Source organism: Pan troglodytes, chromosome 7 (assembly GCF_028858775.2).
Source record: "Pan troglodytes isolate AG18354 chromosome 7, NHGRI_mPanTro3-v2.0_pri, whole genome shotgun sequence".
Taxonomy (NCBI): domain Eukaryota; kingdom Metazoa; phylum Chordata; class Mammalia; order Primates; family Hominidae; genus Pan; species Pan troglodytes.
The window spans coordinates 87,069,863-87,085,779 of record NC_072405.2 but is presented as its reverse complement, the minus strand read 5'-3'; the positions used below and the strand labels follow the sequence as shown (position 1 = coordinate 87,085,779).

Genomic DNA, 15,917 nt, shown 5'->3' with positions numbered 1-15,917 from the left:
TGTTAATTTGTGGTGGAGAGTTCTGTAGATGTCTATTAGGTCTGATTGGTGCAGAGCTGAGTTCAATTCCTGGATATCCTTGTTAACTTTCTGTCTCATTGATCTGTCTAATGTTGACAGTGGGGTGTTAAAGTCTCCTATTATTATTGTGTGGGAGTCTAAGTCTCTTTGTAGGTCTCTAAGGACTTGCTTTATGAATCTGGGTGCTCCTGTATTGGGAGCATATATATTTAGGATAGTTAGCTCTTCTTGTTGAATTCATCCCTTTACCATTATGAAATGGCCTTCTTTGTCTGTTTTTATCTTTGTTGGTTTAAAGTCTGTTTTATCAGAGACTAGGATTGCAACCCCTGCTTTTTTTTGTTTTCCATTTGTTTGATAGATCTTCCTCCATCCCTTTATTTTGAGCCTATGTGTGTCTCTGCACGTGAGATCAGTCTCCTGAATACAGCACACTGATGAGTCTTGAGTCTGTATCCAATTTGCCAGTCTGTGTCTTTTAATTGGAGCATTTGGCCCATTTACATTTAAGGTTAATATTATTATGTGTGAATTTGATCCTGTCATTATGATGTTAGCTGGTTGTTTTTCTTGTTAGTTGATGCAGTTTCTTCCTAGTATTGATGGTGTTTACAATTTGGCATGTTTTTGCAGTGACTGGTACCGGTTGTTCCTTTCCATGTTTAGTGCTTCCTTCATGAGCTCTTGTAAGGCAGGCCTAGTGGTGAGAAAATCTCTCAGCATTTGTTTATCTGTAAAGGATTATATTTCTCCTTCACTTATGAAGCTTAGTTTGACTGGATATGAAATTCTGGGTTGAAAATTCTTTTATTAAGAATGTTGAATATTGGCCCGCACTCTCTTCTGGCTCATAGTGTTTCCACCGAGAGATCTGCTGTTAGTCTGATGGGTTTCCCTTTGTAGATAACCCGACCTTTCTCTCTGGCTGCCCTTAACATTTTTTCCTTCATTTCTACCTTGGTGAACCTGACAATTATGTGTCTTGGTGTTGCTCTTCTCAAGGAGTATCTTTGTGGTGTTCTCTGCATTTCCTGAATTTGAATGTTGGCCTCCCTCGCTAGGTTGGGGATGTTCTCCTGGATAATATCCTGAAGTGTTTTCCAACTTGGTTCCATTCTCTCTGTCACTTTCAGGTACACCAATCAGACGTAGATTTGGTCTTTTCACGTAGTCCCATATTTCTTGGAGGCTTTGTTGGTTTCTTTTTACTCTTTTTTCTCTAAACTTCTCTTCTCACTTCATTTCATTCATTTGATCTTCAATCACTGATACCCTGTCTTCCACTTGATCGAATTGGCTAATGAAGCTTGTGCATGTGTCACGCAGTTCTCATGCCATGGTTTTCAGCTCCATCAGGTCATTTAAGGTCTTCTCTGCACTGGTTATTCTAGTTAGCCATTCATCTAATCTTTTTTCAAGGTTTTTAGCTTCTTTGTGATGGGTTCAAACGTCCTCCTTAGCTCGGAGAAGTTTGTTATTACCAATCATCTGAAACCTTCTTCTCTCAACTCGTCAAAGTCATTCTCCATCCAGCTTTGTTCCATTGCTGGCGAGGAACTGTGTTCCTTTGGAGGAGAAGGGGCACTCTGATTTTTAGAATTTTCAGCTTTTCTGCTCTGGTTTCTCCCCATCTTTGTGTTTTCTATCTACCTTTGATCTTTGATGATGGTGACATACAGATGGGGTTTTGGTGTGGATGTCCTTTCCGTTAGTTTTCCTTCTAACAGTCAGGACCTTCAGCTGCAGGTCTGTTGGAGTTTGCTGGAGGTCCACTCCAGACCCTGTTCGCCTGGGTATCACCAGCAGAGGCTGCAGAACAGCAAATATCGCAGAACGGCAAATGTTGCTGCTTGATCATTCCTTTAGAAGCTTCGTCTCAGAGGGGCACCCGGCTATATGAGGTGTCAGTTGGCCCCAAGTGGGAGGTGTCTCCCAGTTAGGCTACTTGGGGGTCAGGGACACACTTGAAGAGGCAGTCTGTCCGTTCTCAGATCTCAAACTCTGTGCTGGGAGAAGCACTACTCTCTTCAAAGCTGTCAGACAGGGACGTTTAAGTCTGCAAAAGTTTCTGCTGCCTTTTGTTCAGCTATGCCCTGCCCCCAGAGGTGGAGTCTACAGAAGCAGGCAGGCCTCCTTGAGCTGTGGTGGGCTCCACCCAGTTCGAGCTTCCTGGCTGGTTTGTTTACCTACTCAAGCCTCAGCAAGGGCAGACGCCCCTCCCCCAGCCTCGCTGCTGTCTTGCAGTTCGATCTCAGACTGCTGTGCTAGCAGTGAGCGAGGGTCTGTGGGCATGCGACCCGCTGAGCCAGGCACTGGATGTAATCTCCTGGTGTGCAGTTTGCTAAGGCCATTGTAAAAGCGCAGTATTAGGGTGGGAGTGTCCTGATTTTCCAGGTACCATCTGTCATGGCTTCCCTTTGCTAGGAGAGGGAATCCCCCAACCTCTTGTGCTTCCCATGTGAGGCGATGCCCTACCCTGCTCCGTGGGCTGCACCCACTGTCTGACAAGCCCCAGTGAGATGGAACTGGTACCTCAGTTGGAAATGCATAAATCACTGGTCTTCTGTGTTGCTCGTGCTGGGAGCTGCAGACTGGAGCTGTTCCTATTCGGCCATCTTGGAACCCGAAAAATGCTGATATTCTTAAAAGAATAAAACTCTGAGGTAGGAATTGTAACTCAGGAGGAATATGTCCACTGATTACTCTGAGACTTTAGTTTTACAAGCACTGTTTACTCTAACTTCTTTATATTTTAAATTAGAAAACTGAAACCAGATAAATGAGCTTATATACTTAGGTATCAAATTTAATGCCGATGCTCAGAGTAAGACCAAGGTCTTTATTCTTTCAGGAGATTGTGTTTTCACTAAATCACTTTGTTTTAGACAGAGAAGGAAAGAGAGGAGGAGCTAAATGGTTTTCTCTGCTTTTGCATCAGATTTTAGGTAAGATAATAGCATTTTATCTAGCACTTTTAAAATCACGACTTTGTTAAAAGTGGAGTATTATTTTTAGTCATTTCTGAAACAGCAAGAACAAACTGAATTTATCTATCTATCTGCATTGTATCATCCATCTATAATTGTTAATGTAGGTAATTTGGATCAGTAAATGAGCTGAAAACAGATTTTAGGGTATTTAATATTATGAATAATTATCCTGATTATTTTTCTCTAACCCCTCATCTAAAAGATATCTTTACCTTGTTCCTGAGTGGTAGGAAATCATATAGTCTTTTATTATTAAGTATGATGTTAGTTCTTGGTTTTTCCCAGGTGCTTCGTTAGAAGTTCATCAATTTTATTTTTCTTCTGAAAGGACTAGTTTTTGGTTTCATTGATTTTCTCTGTTATTTTTCTGTTTTCTCTTTATTTGATTCACACTGGTCTTTTTACTTTACATTGTTTTGGATTTGTTTTGCTGTTTATTTTCTGATGTTTATTTCTTATTAAATCTCTTTTAAAAATTGTTGACTCTTTAAATAAATGTTATGTACTGTATTTTGGAGTTTATAACATAAGTAAAATTAGAAGATAGAATAACAAAACACAAAAGCCAAGGTGAGAGAAATGGAAGCATACTATTTCAAGATTCTTATTTTATATATATGGCGATTTAATATCACTTGAAAGCCATATTTTGTTTTGTTTAATTTTGATTGCCACTATAGTATACACTAAACACACACACAAATATTCACACTCACTCTCAAAAAATAAAAAACGACTATAGAGAAATGAGAACAAAAAAGGAAAAAGAGTAGACATATCAGGTGGCAGATTTAAACCTAACCATTATCAATAATTACATTAAAGGAAAATGATCTACATACTTCAGTTAAATATAAGAGATTGCCAAATAGGATATAAAAGCAATATTTATCAAAATGCCGCCTATTATAAACACACTTTAGCCAGTTAAATAACCAGTTATATAACAAAAGTAACCAGTTATATAATGAAACATATAAGTTAAAAGCAAAGGATTGGAAGACATATGTACCAAGCTGGAGTGCCTGTAATAACATCAGGCAAAGTATAATAGATACCACAGCACAAAGAATAGAGCAGGAATAAAGAGTATTATTTCAACATGGCAAATAGGTCAATTAATCAAAAAGAAATAATACTTCCAAATATTTATGCTCCTAAAAAGAGAAATTTAAGATACCTGAGGAAAAATGAGAAATGAGACCACCTACAATTACAGAAGAATTCAGCTTCCCTGTTTTATTATTAGTGAAACAGATAGACAGAAAATCATTCAGATCATAGAGAATTTAACCAACTCTATCAAAAATCTTATGTACTTAATCTCACCTAGTGTAGTTTTTATCTCAAACATTGTGTTTGAAACTTTTGAAGGGTAATTTTGATATTTATCTTCCATCTCTCTACTTAATATGCTCATTTCCACTCTGTTTTATTGTGCATACGGTTTATAGTTACAGTGATTACTTTAATGATCTTGTCTACAGTGTTTTATCTGTAAAATATATAGTCTCAATTGATTAATTGATTTTACTTCTCATTACGGGTTGTATTTTTCAGCTTGATTGTTTGCCTGGTACATTTTGATGGGTTATTAGATATTATGAATTTACCTTTTCTGTGCTGCATATTTTTTATTTCTGAAAGTATTCTTGGGATTTGTTCAGTGACATAGGTAAGTCACTTTGAAACAGTTGGGTCTTTTGGATATTGCTTTGTTTTTGGAAGAAGAGTAGTCAAGGGCTAATTTTATATGATCACTGAGGAAACTGAGGTTTGAAATGTTCCCAACACATAGAAATAATTAATACTTCAGGTGATTAATACACTAAATACCTTGACTTGATCATTATTCATTCTATGCATGTAACAAAATATCCCATGTACCCAATAAATATGTACAAATATTATATACCAATAAAATATAATGGGTTTTATATGTTAAAAACTTTATACAAATTATTATTTTTATATATAGAAAGATATCTTTTTTTTTCTTTATGTTGGTGCCAAAATTGATCCAGAGTGATATATATAGTCTTATTTTTTTCATTTTAACTTCAAGAATTAATGCAACTAAACCTCAAACATGTGAAGAGTCAGATGAAAATCATTGACCTCTGTGTGGGACAAAACAGCTGTGGGACATCATGAGAGTAGAATTTTGCTGTGTAAAGGAAGAAATGTTTTAATAGTTGGAACTGACCAAAAACGGGATGAGTTACTCACTATAGAAAATGTTCGATGAAAGCATATGAAGATCTATCATACTAATAAAGATTCCTTGATTTTGAGGAAATCGTGTGTCCCACAGATTCTTACCAGCTCAATTACTCCTAGATGTCAAAGGAAGGTTAGAGTTTCCTTAACCCTAACTAAAGATTTACTGATCATTTTAAAGTGCCACATGCTTCAAGTTTCATCTAGAAAAGTAGCACAAAAATCCATAGGCTCAAAGGTGGCAGCGTATGTCTGGCTTAAGTATTTAAAGTTAAAATGCTGAAGATTTGCAATTCTATTTCCTTTATAGACCATTGATAAAATGATTTTCCTATTTTTACAAATGTTCAAAAATAGATTTATCAAAAACCATCACAAAATTCTTTTAATACGTATGAAATCTTTTTCAATTCAAATGCACTGTGTTTTAGGAGCTTACAATACAAATTTCTTAGTTAATTCATCAGAATACTGGTTGAGCACCTTATCATTTGCAAGTACAATGATAAGCACATGGGCTGTGTCTTCAAGATGCTCACTGGGAAGTTTTACATCTAAATGAGTAATCATCATGCTGTTTGGTGATTTAAGAAGAGAGGAGTTAACTGTCTACAAAGGACCTCCCAGAGGATATGGTAATTTACATGGTCGTTGAAGAATGAGAAATCACCCTGAAGAACTAATATGGATAAGACCATTTCAGCTGGGAAGAACAACATGTTCAAAATAACTACTTTGCATGTTTTGAGAACTGTATGCAATATGATAATGTTGCAGTAAAAATGAGAAAGGTAAACAGTGGAGATGAGGCTGATAGGGCTACATTATAAAGAGTTTTCTGTGCCATTTTAGTAAAATTAAACTTTATTTTCTAACACAATGGTAAGCCAATGAATTATTTAATCTTACTTTATTACCAAGGTTGTAACAATCAAAACACAAGAAGGTTGGGAAGTCAGGTAACAATAAAGTAGTTCTGAGAAAAAGCACAGATACTGCTCAGAACAAGGAAAGAACAGTAACTTAATAAAAGGAGGAAGGTGGGTTCCATGTTTTGAGGTCAGAGAATATAATTTGCCTATTATGACTAAAATTTTGACTACCCTGGCTAGCATCAAAATAGCACATAAAGCATTGCCTTAATTACCCTCAGGTTGAACTACAGACAATTTAGTTAAGGAAAGGGGGAATATGGCATGCTTTTGATTTTAGGAATTTATAGTCTAGAGGGTCAGCTTACTATTTTTTTCAATTTATATTTTCTGATAGATTACCACCAAAATCATAGAATTTTAAAATCAGTTTAAACTTCATAGATATTATACAAAAATCTGGAAAAGACAGGCAATAGGCAATTAGAATGGGCTATATTCTGGGGGTATTTTATATGTCTTTTTATGTGTTTTACTATGCATCACATGAACTGTTACTCCAACAAAAAACAAGATCTGAAATTAATGATAATTATGATAGTATAAATAAAACAGAATATTTTATAAAAATTAATATATTACAGAAATAGTACACTAGAAATGAGTTTGTTTTCTTAGTCTAAAAATTTGTTGCATTCAGTAATTAAAAGTTTAAAAAAGTATAGTATAATTATTAGTGGGACAAGAAGTTCTTTAATATTGTAATTTAAAGATGGATTTAATGAAATAAAATAGGTATAAAGTTGCGATCATGCTTTTGACTATACACAGTTTATCAAAAGTGAAAACTCCCTTACTATGAACCATTTGAAATTATACTTTCATCACTTCTGGGAGATGTGCTTTTATTACTAGCAGCAGAGAATAAAATGGAAAACTAATTTAGGTGAAAATTATTTTCACAGTAACTCCATTTTAACCAGATAAAAATATCTTTTATAAAGAAAAACTAACATTAATAAATTATGTTATTCTTAATTGCAAAATGTCAAAGAAATAAAAAATATTTTTGTGCCATTTTTTATAGAAAAAGTTTTTTTTTATTTGATTTGGGAGAACCAACCGTGGATAATTTTATTTTATTTTATTTTATTTTTTATTATACTTTAAGTTTTTGGGTACATGTGCACATTGTGCAGGTTAGTCACATATGTATACATGTGCCATGCTGGTGTGCTGCACCCACTAACTCGTCATCTAGCATTAGGTATATCTCCCAATGCTATCCCTCTCCCCTCCCCCCACCCCACAACAGTCCCCAGAGTGTGATATTCCCCTCCCTGTGTCCATGTGATCTCATTGTTCAATTCCCACCTATGAGTGAGAATATGTGGTGTTTGGTTTTTTGTTCTTGCGATAGTTTACTGAGAATGATGATTTCCAATTTCATCCACGTCCCTACAAAGGACATGAACTCATCATTTTTTATGGCTGCATAGTATTCCATGGTGTATATGTGCCACATTTTCTTAATCCAGTCTGTCATTGTTGGACATTTGGGTTGGTTCCAAGTCTTTGCTATTGTGAATAATGCCGCAATAAACATACGTGTGCATGTGTGTTTATAGCAGCATGATTCATAAACAATGATGCCAATCACAAAACGGTGAACTAGAGACGGTATATTGAAGGGGTGGCCTGCCCCTCCACACCTGTGGGCGTTTCTTGTCAGGTGGAACGAGAGACTTGAGAAAAGAAAAAGACATAGAGACAAAGTATAGAGAAAGAGAAGTGGGCCCAGGGGACCGGTGCTCAGCATACAGAGGACCCACGCTGGCACTGGTCTCTGAGTTCCCTCAGTATTTATTCATCATTATCTCTACCATCTCGGAGAGGGGGATGTGGCAGGACAACTGGGTAATAGTGGAGAGAGGGTCAGCAGGGAAACGTGAACAAATGTCTCTGCATCATAAACAAGGTAAAGAAAAAGGTGCTGTGCTTTTGATGTGCACATACTTAAACATCTCAGTATTGCCACCAGCATGTCTCACCTGCAGCCCTAAGGTGGTTTTCTCCTATCTCAGTAGGTGGAATATACAATCGGGTTTTACACTGAGACATTCCATTGCCCAGGGACGAGCAGGAGACAGATGCCTTCCTCTTATCTCAACTGCAAAGAAGTCTTCCTCTTTTACTAATCCTCCTCAGCACAGACCCTTTACGGTTGTCGGTTGTCGGGCTGGGGGACAGTCAGGTCTTTCCCTTCCCAGGAGGCCATATTTCAGACTATCACATGGGGAGAAACCTTGGACAATACCTGGCTTTCCTAGGCAGAGGTCCCTGCGGCCTTCTGTAGTGTTTTGTGTCCCTGGGTACTTGAGAGTAGGAAGTGGTGATGACTTTTAACAAGCATGCTGCCTTCAAGCATTTGTTTAACAAAGCACATCCTGCATAGCCCTAAAACTTAATCCATTAAACCTTGAGTCGACACAGCATATGTTTCTGCGAGCACAGGGTTGGGGGTAAGGTTACAGATTAACAGCCTCTCAAGCCAAAAGAATTTTTCTTAGTACAGAACAAAATGGAGTCCCTTATGTCTACTTCTTTCTACAAAGACACAGTAACAGTCTGATCTCTCTTTCTTTTCCCCACATATATACTAGACATTTATAGCCTTACAATTTTGTTCTTCTGGCAACAAGTATCCAAGGATATTCCTTCCCTACTAGCCTAAGCTTCTGTGCCAGTACTGGCACAGTTTGGCTCAAGATCCATTTCTCCCCATTCCACTGCTCTGCTTTATGTGCCTGGGAGGCTAATCCCTGCAGGCTGTCAAGTCTTCTTATTAAGATTTCTTTGTATCTCAAGTTTCCTTATTGAGAGATCTGGTAGGGGTCTATTCAGTAAGAGTCATTGGATAGAGATTGGAAGGCAGCAGGAAGAGACAAGAAAGGGAAGAGAAGTTTCAGGTGTTCCATTTGTGTCTGGAGCCTGAATTGTTCCGGCTCCTCTTAGATAGTATTATTGAAAGAAATGGCAAAAAATGCAATAACTTTTGCACCAACCTAATAGTTACGTAATTCCACCTTCTACCAAGTGACAGCAGCCCCTGGGCTCTTCCCACACTGCCTCACCCATTTCTCTCTTCCACCCAGGATTTAGTAATGGCTCCCTGCTCTTGATAATCTCTGACTTTCTTCCCTGTTCCCTTCTATAATCTGTGTAATAATTTCTGTTATAAATTGAAATATTTTCTTAGATTTCAGTTGAATCAGATATTCAGTTGTCTCGTAAATTGGTTTTTTCTTCCCCAAACTACATAATGAATGTGATAGTTTATTTTATGTCACTTGACTGGGCTAAGGAACATCCAGATATCCAATAAAACATTATTTCTGGATGTGTCTGTGAGAATGTTTCTGGAAGAGATTAGCATTTGAATTAGTAGACTGAATATAGATAATAGCTTTCATTATCTAACCTGCTGAGGGCTCAAATGGAACAAAAACATACAGGAAGAGCAAATTTGCTCTCTCTTCTTGAGTGGGATATCCATCTTTTTCGGCCCTTGGACATCAGCGCCCTTGATTAACAGGACTTTGAATTCAGACTGGGACTTACACTGTTAGCTCCCCTGGTGCTCAGGCCTTCAGACTGGGACTGAATTACACTACTGACTTTACTGGTTCTCCAGCTTGCACAGCAAATCATGGGATTTTTTTGGCCAGGATAATTGCATGAGCTAATTTTCATAACCTCTCTTTCAAGTGCTGCATAACAATATTTCAGTCAATGAAAGGCTGCATATATGACAATGGTCTCATAAGAATATAATGAAGCTGAAAAATTCCTATTGACTAGTGATGTTGTAGCCATCAGAACATTGTAGTGCAATGGATTGCTCATTTGTTTGTGGTGGTGCTGAGGTAAACAAACCCGCTGTGTTGCCAGTGGAATAAAAGTATAGCACATACAATTACATACAGTACATCATACTTGATAATGACAATAAATGACAATGTTACTGGTCTGCTATATATTTACTGTACTATACTTTTTTAAAAATTTGAATCCTTGATTACTGAAGCACCATTTATATATACCTCATCCAATGAATTTAAAATTTCTGCAAAATCAGAAACATTAATGTTAAATTTCATTCTATATGTTTTGATTCTTACTAGAACCTTTTTAAACTGACACATCATCATTAAAGCATGTTGGAGTGTACTATATGATCAAAAGTTCAAAAATCTCTCAGTACATGTTTCTACAGTAGAAGACAAATTAAGAGCATAAATTTTGGTGTAAAATTGCAGGTGGTCTTTTCCAAAGATGAAAACTCTATACATTTGCCTGTAATGTCCTCTATGAATGTTTTACTTTGTATCAGGATAATTCTATTTATTCTCTTTATTTACATTTAAAAAATTTTTTTTCCATAGGTTTTTGGGGAAACAGGTGGTATTTGGTTACATGAGTAAGTTCTTTAGTGGTGATTTGTGAGATTTTGGTGCACCCATCACCTAAGCAGTATACACTGAATCCAGTTTGTAGCCTTTTATCCCTCACCCCCCTCCCATCCTTTCCTCTGAGTTCTCAAAGTTTATCTTATCATTCTTATGCTTTTGCATTCTCATAGCTTAGCTCCCACTTATGAGTGAGAACATGTGATGTTTGGTTTTCCATTTCTGAGTTACTTCACTTAGAATAATAGTCTCCAATTCCATCAAGGTTACGGTGAATGCCATTAATTTGTTCCTTTTTATGCCTGAGTAGTATTCCATCATATACATATATATATATATATATATATATATATATATATATATATATATAATCTCCCACAATTTCTTTATCCACTCATTGATAGATGGGCATTTGGGCTGCTTCTATAGTTTTGCAATTATGAATTGTGCTGCTATAAATGTGTGTGCAAGTATCTTTTTTTGTGTAACTTCTTTTCCTCTGGGTAGATACCCAGTAGTGGGATTGCTGGATCAAATGGTAGTTCTACTTTTAGTTCTTTTAGGAATATCCACACTGTTTTCCATAGTGGTTGTACTAGTTTAGATTCCCACCAGCAGTGCAGAGGTGTTCCCTTTTCACTGCATCCACGCCAACATCTATTATTTTTAAATTTTTTATTATGGGTATTTTTGCAGGAGTAAGGTGGTATCACATTGTGGTTTTGATTTTAATTTCTCTGATCATTAGTGATGTTGAGCAGTTTTTCATATGTTTCTTGGCCATTTGTAAATAAAATACTTAGGAATATTCCTAACCAAGGAGGTGAAAGACCTCTACAAGGAAAACTATAAAACACTGCTGAGTGAAATCGTAGATGACACAAACAAATAGAAACACATCCCATGCTCATGGATGCGTAGAATCAATATTGTGAAAATGACCATACTGCCAAAAATAATCTATAAATTCAATGCAATTTCCATCAAAATGCCACCATCATTCACAGAACTAGAAAAAACAATTCTAAAATTCATATGGAACCAAAAAAGAGCCTGCATAGCCAAAAGCAAGACCAAGCAAAAAGAACAAATCTGGAGGCATCACATTACCCAACTTCAAACTATACTACAAGGCCAGAGTCACAAAAACAGCAAGGTACTGGTATAAAAATAGGCACATAGACCAATGGAACAGAGAACACAGAAATAAACCCAAATAATTACAGCCAACTGATCTTCAACAAAGCAAACCAAAACATAAAGTGGGGAAAGGACACCCTATTCAACAAATGGTGCTGGTATAATTGGCAAGCCACATGTAGGAGAATGAAACTGGATCCTCATCTCTCACCTTATACAAAAATCAACTCAAAATGGGTCAAGGACTTAAAATATAAGACCTGAAACTATAAAAATTCTGGAAGATAACATCGGACAAACCCTTCTAGACATTGGCTTAGGCAAAGACTTCATGTCCAAGAACCCAAAAGGAATTGCAACAAAAAAAAGATAAATAGGTGGGACTTAATTAAATGAAAGAGCTTCTGTACAGCAAAAGCAACAATCAGCAATGTAAACAGACAGCCCACAGAGTGGGAGAAAATCTTGACTATCTATACATCCGATAAAGGACTAATATCTAGAATCTACAAGGAACTCAAATGAGGAAGAAAAAACAAACAATCCCATCAAAAATTGGGCTAAGGACATGAATGGACAATTACTATACCATACTTTTAATTGTTATTTTAGTATATAATCCTTCTGCTTATTAAAAATAGTTATTTGTAAAACAGCCTCAGGCAGGTCCTTCAGGAGGTATTCCAGAAGAAGGCATTATTATCATAAGAGATATTATGTGTTATTGCCCCCAAAGAGTTCCGGTGGGACAAAATGTGAAAGTGGAAGACAGTGATATTGATTATTCTCACTCTGTGTAGGCCTAGGCTGATGTGGGTATTTGTGTGGTAGTTTTTAAACAAAAAGTTTCAAAAGTAAAATAAAAATACTTAAAAATAGACGAAAACTTATAGAATAAGGATGTAAAGAAGGAAAACTTTTTTTACAGCTATACCAATATGTTTGTGATTTAAGTGTTATTTTAAGAGTCAAAACTTAAAATATTAAAAGGCTTATAAATTTAAAAAGTAACTATAATAGGTTAATTTATTAATGAATAAAAAATACTTTTTAAAATATAGTATATCCTAAGGATATAGTGTTTTTAAAGTCTACAGCAGTGTATAGTAATATCCTAAGCCTTCACTTCATTCACTCACCACTCACTGACTCACTCATAGCAATTTCTAGTCCTGCAATCTCTGTTCATGGCAAGCATCTTATACAGGTGTACAATGAAAAAATATTCTATGCTGTATATTTACTGTACCTTTTTAGTTTAGATATGTTTAGACATACAAATACTATGGTGTTACAATTACCTACAGTATTCATGCTGTACACATCTGTAGTCTTGGAGCAATAGGCTGTGCCATATAGTCTAGGTGTGTAGTAGACAAAACCATCTAGGTTTTTGGAAGTGTACTCTGTGATGTTCACACAACAATGAAATTGCCTGACAATGCATTTCTCAGAAAATATTGTTGTTAAGCAACATATATATAGATAGATAGATATATGAATATGTATACATATATGAATTCAAATAGTATATAAATATATGTTACTTAACATGTAATATATTTAAATATATTCAAATAGTATATATATATGTTAATAGTTCTATTTCTCTGAGGAAACTTAATACAATGAAGTAAAAGCAAGATATGATGTCATTGGAATGGAAAGAGACCATGTCAGTATGTGAGATGAACAGAATTATGATAAGATGGAATTTAAATATTTGAACATTATGTAGCGTCTAACATAGGAATCGTCTTGCCCTGCCAGAAGGAGGTTATAGGTGACCAGAGAACTCTCTTTCATCTCCAGTGACGATGGTTCCCAAGCTTCCATGATAAGTGCTAGTCTCAGACTGGGAGTGGGAGGTCTGTGAACATTTTATCAGGGCAGAAACCATCTCTTTTTTGATAACTCCCATTGGTGATAGGAAACTTTAATACCATTACAGCTGAGGGAGACTTTTGTTCATCCGTGGGATAAATGTTAGCTTTAATCATCTGTCTTGAACAGTGTTACAGAGGCCAAAGGAGGGCAGCATATGCCCAAAGCCAAGCTGAGATTAGCACTGTGATTCTACTGAAAGAATGCTGGAGACCAAGTCCCAAAAGGAGATCGTGACTGATGTTAAACGAGAACAAATTACTACTATTTCCATATATAAGGCCTGTCTCTGAGACTAAAAAAAAAAAGGAAAAGAAAGCAATTCAGGCTACTTTTACTACAACTAAAGTTGATGATGGTGTTTATTTGTTTGATAATTATGAAAATATGGTTATATTCCATAGAGGTGCTAGGTAAACAAAATGAGAAGAGAATAGTGTAAGAATAAAAGCAAATGCAAACCAGTTCAGCAGTTTTATATTTTCCTCTGCCTGTGGCTTTTCCACTAAATAAGAAAAACTGAGAGAAGCGAGACATATGTCTAGTGAAACTTTCCATCTTTTAGAGAGAGCCCATATTGTATGGATAGAATTTGTAGTGCTCTTCAATTTCTAAATGTCACGAAGGCAAAATGAGAGAAAAGTGAACAGAATTTTGACAGTGAGTGGGAAGAATTCAGATTTAGGCATTATCTGGCATCATGTAAGTATCACATTTTCATCACATGAGAAAACTTGAACAATTCAGAAAAAAATCATATAGTCTGAAAAAGTAGATGTCTAATGAACATCTTATAACTCTATTGATATACTTGTAAAATAAAGCTGAGAATACATGTAGTATGAGCCTCAGAATAATAATACAGATAGAACAGAGAAAGCAGAACAAGATATATTTGGTTGAAACTTTTTTTTTTTTTTGAGATGGAGTCTCGCTCTGTTGCCCAGGCTGGAGTGCAGTGGTGCTATCCTGGCTCACTGGAACTCTGCCTCCTGGGTTCAAGCGATTGTCCTGCCTCAGCCTCCTGAGTAGCTGGGACTACAGGTGCCACCTCCTGCCCGGCTAATTTTTGGTATTTTTAGTAGAGACACGATTTCACCATGTTAGCTAGGATGGTCTCGATCTGCTGACCTCGTGATCCGCCTGCCTCAAGTTTGAAACTTTTAATAAAACATATTTTTGTAATTTTCAGATTCATTTTGTGGTAATATTTTAAATACCAAATCATCTGATTTATTCTACTACTTTGATTTTGTCTGGGTAGAAAGTCTTTGGATGTTCATTAGCCATTCTTTCTAGTGCATTGATTTGCAATATTCTTCCTATTGTCATTGCTTTTATTTACAAAATAGCATATTCTCTTATTATATCATAACCTTGTGTTTTGAGGCATCTCAGATAATATATCATACTGTCTTATATGCTATTGTACAATACCACAGGGTGAATACATTAAATAAATATATAAAGCTAAAATATTGCTATGATTGATTTAAAATACTTTAAAAAGCTTTGGTTCTAAAAGCTTTAGTATATGGTTATGTAACATCAAAACATAAATATTTTATTGATTCCAAATTGACAAAACTAGAATTTCACAGTTGCCTACAACTTTAAGGTACATTTTAATCCACTCACTGAATTACCCTTGTAGGCATATGAGCTATGGTTTGTAGTTTGTAGGGTTTCAATTATGGTGAAGGTAATTACATTGCTGAAATAAACTCTCATTCTCTGGATAATTACATCTGGAATAAAAAGAAAATATCAAAAACTTGGGTTCCCCTAAAGAAAAATATCAAAACCTTGGGTTCCCCTGGAGATCAACTTTTCTCAGTATTTTGTTATTCTGGCCTCATGATGGCACCAAAGGGCAGGAAATAATTCTTTTTTTAATTCCAGTTTACTTCCCAAAGTGCAACAAAAATAAATACAATAAGCAAAAAGCAGCTGAATTAGAAAATCTTTCAAATAAGGAAGTTTGGGGTGGGGGGGAGTTGGTCCACTTTTGGGGATGCCCTCCCTGGTATGGATTATTACCATTCTACTTTTCTATACACAAGACACTTGCTCTAGCCTTTTTCTCAAATTATTTAGTCACCTCCCCAGTATCCTTTCTACTAAATTATGTCCTGTGTTGCAGAAAGGAAAAGGTGCTGATAAAAAATACTTTAAAAATAGTTTAATCTAATCATAACCATGAACTTGTGTTTTAATGGCTTTGAAAGACACAGGATTAGCAGATGTTTAATAACAAGACACTCATAAAAGGAAATAAGTAAAATATAGAAACAAAAGTTTTGTGAGGTGATACCTCACTC

General features: G+C 35.9%; 1 long non-coding RNA gene across 1 annotated transcript in view; it reads left to right on the top strand.

Moving 5' to 3' along the window:
* The window catches only part of LOC107976352 (uncharacterized), a 519,171-nt gene that overhangs the window by 219,427 nt on the left and 283,827 nt on the right, over positions 1-15,917 (top strand). The gene's annotated exons all lie outside the window — the stretch shown is intronic.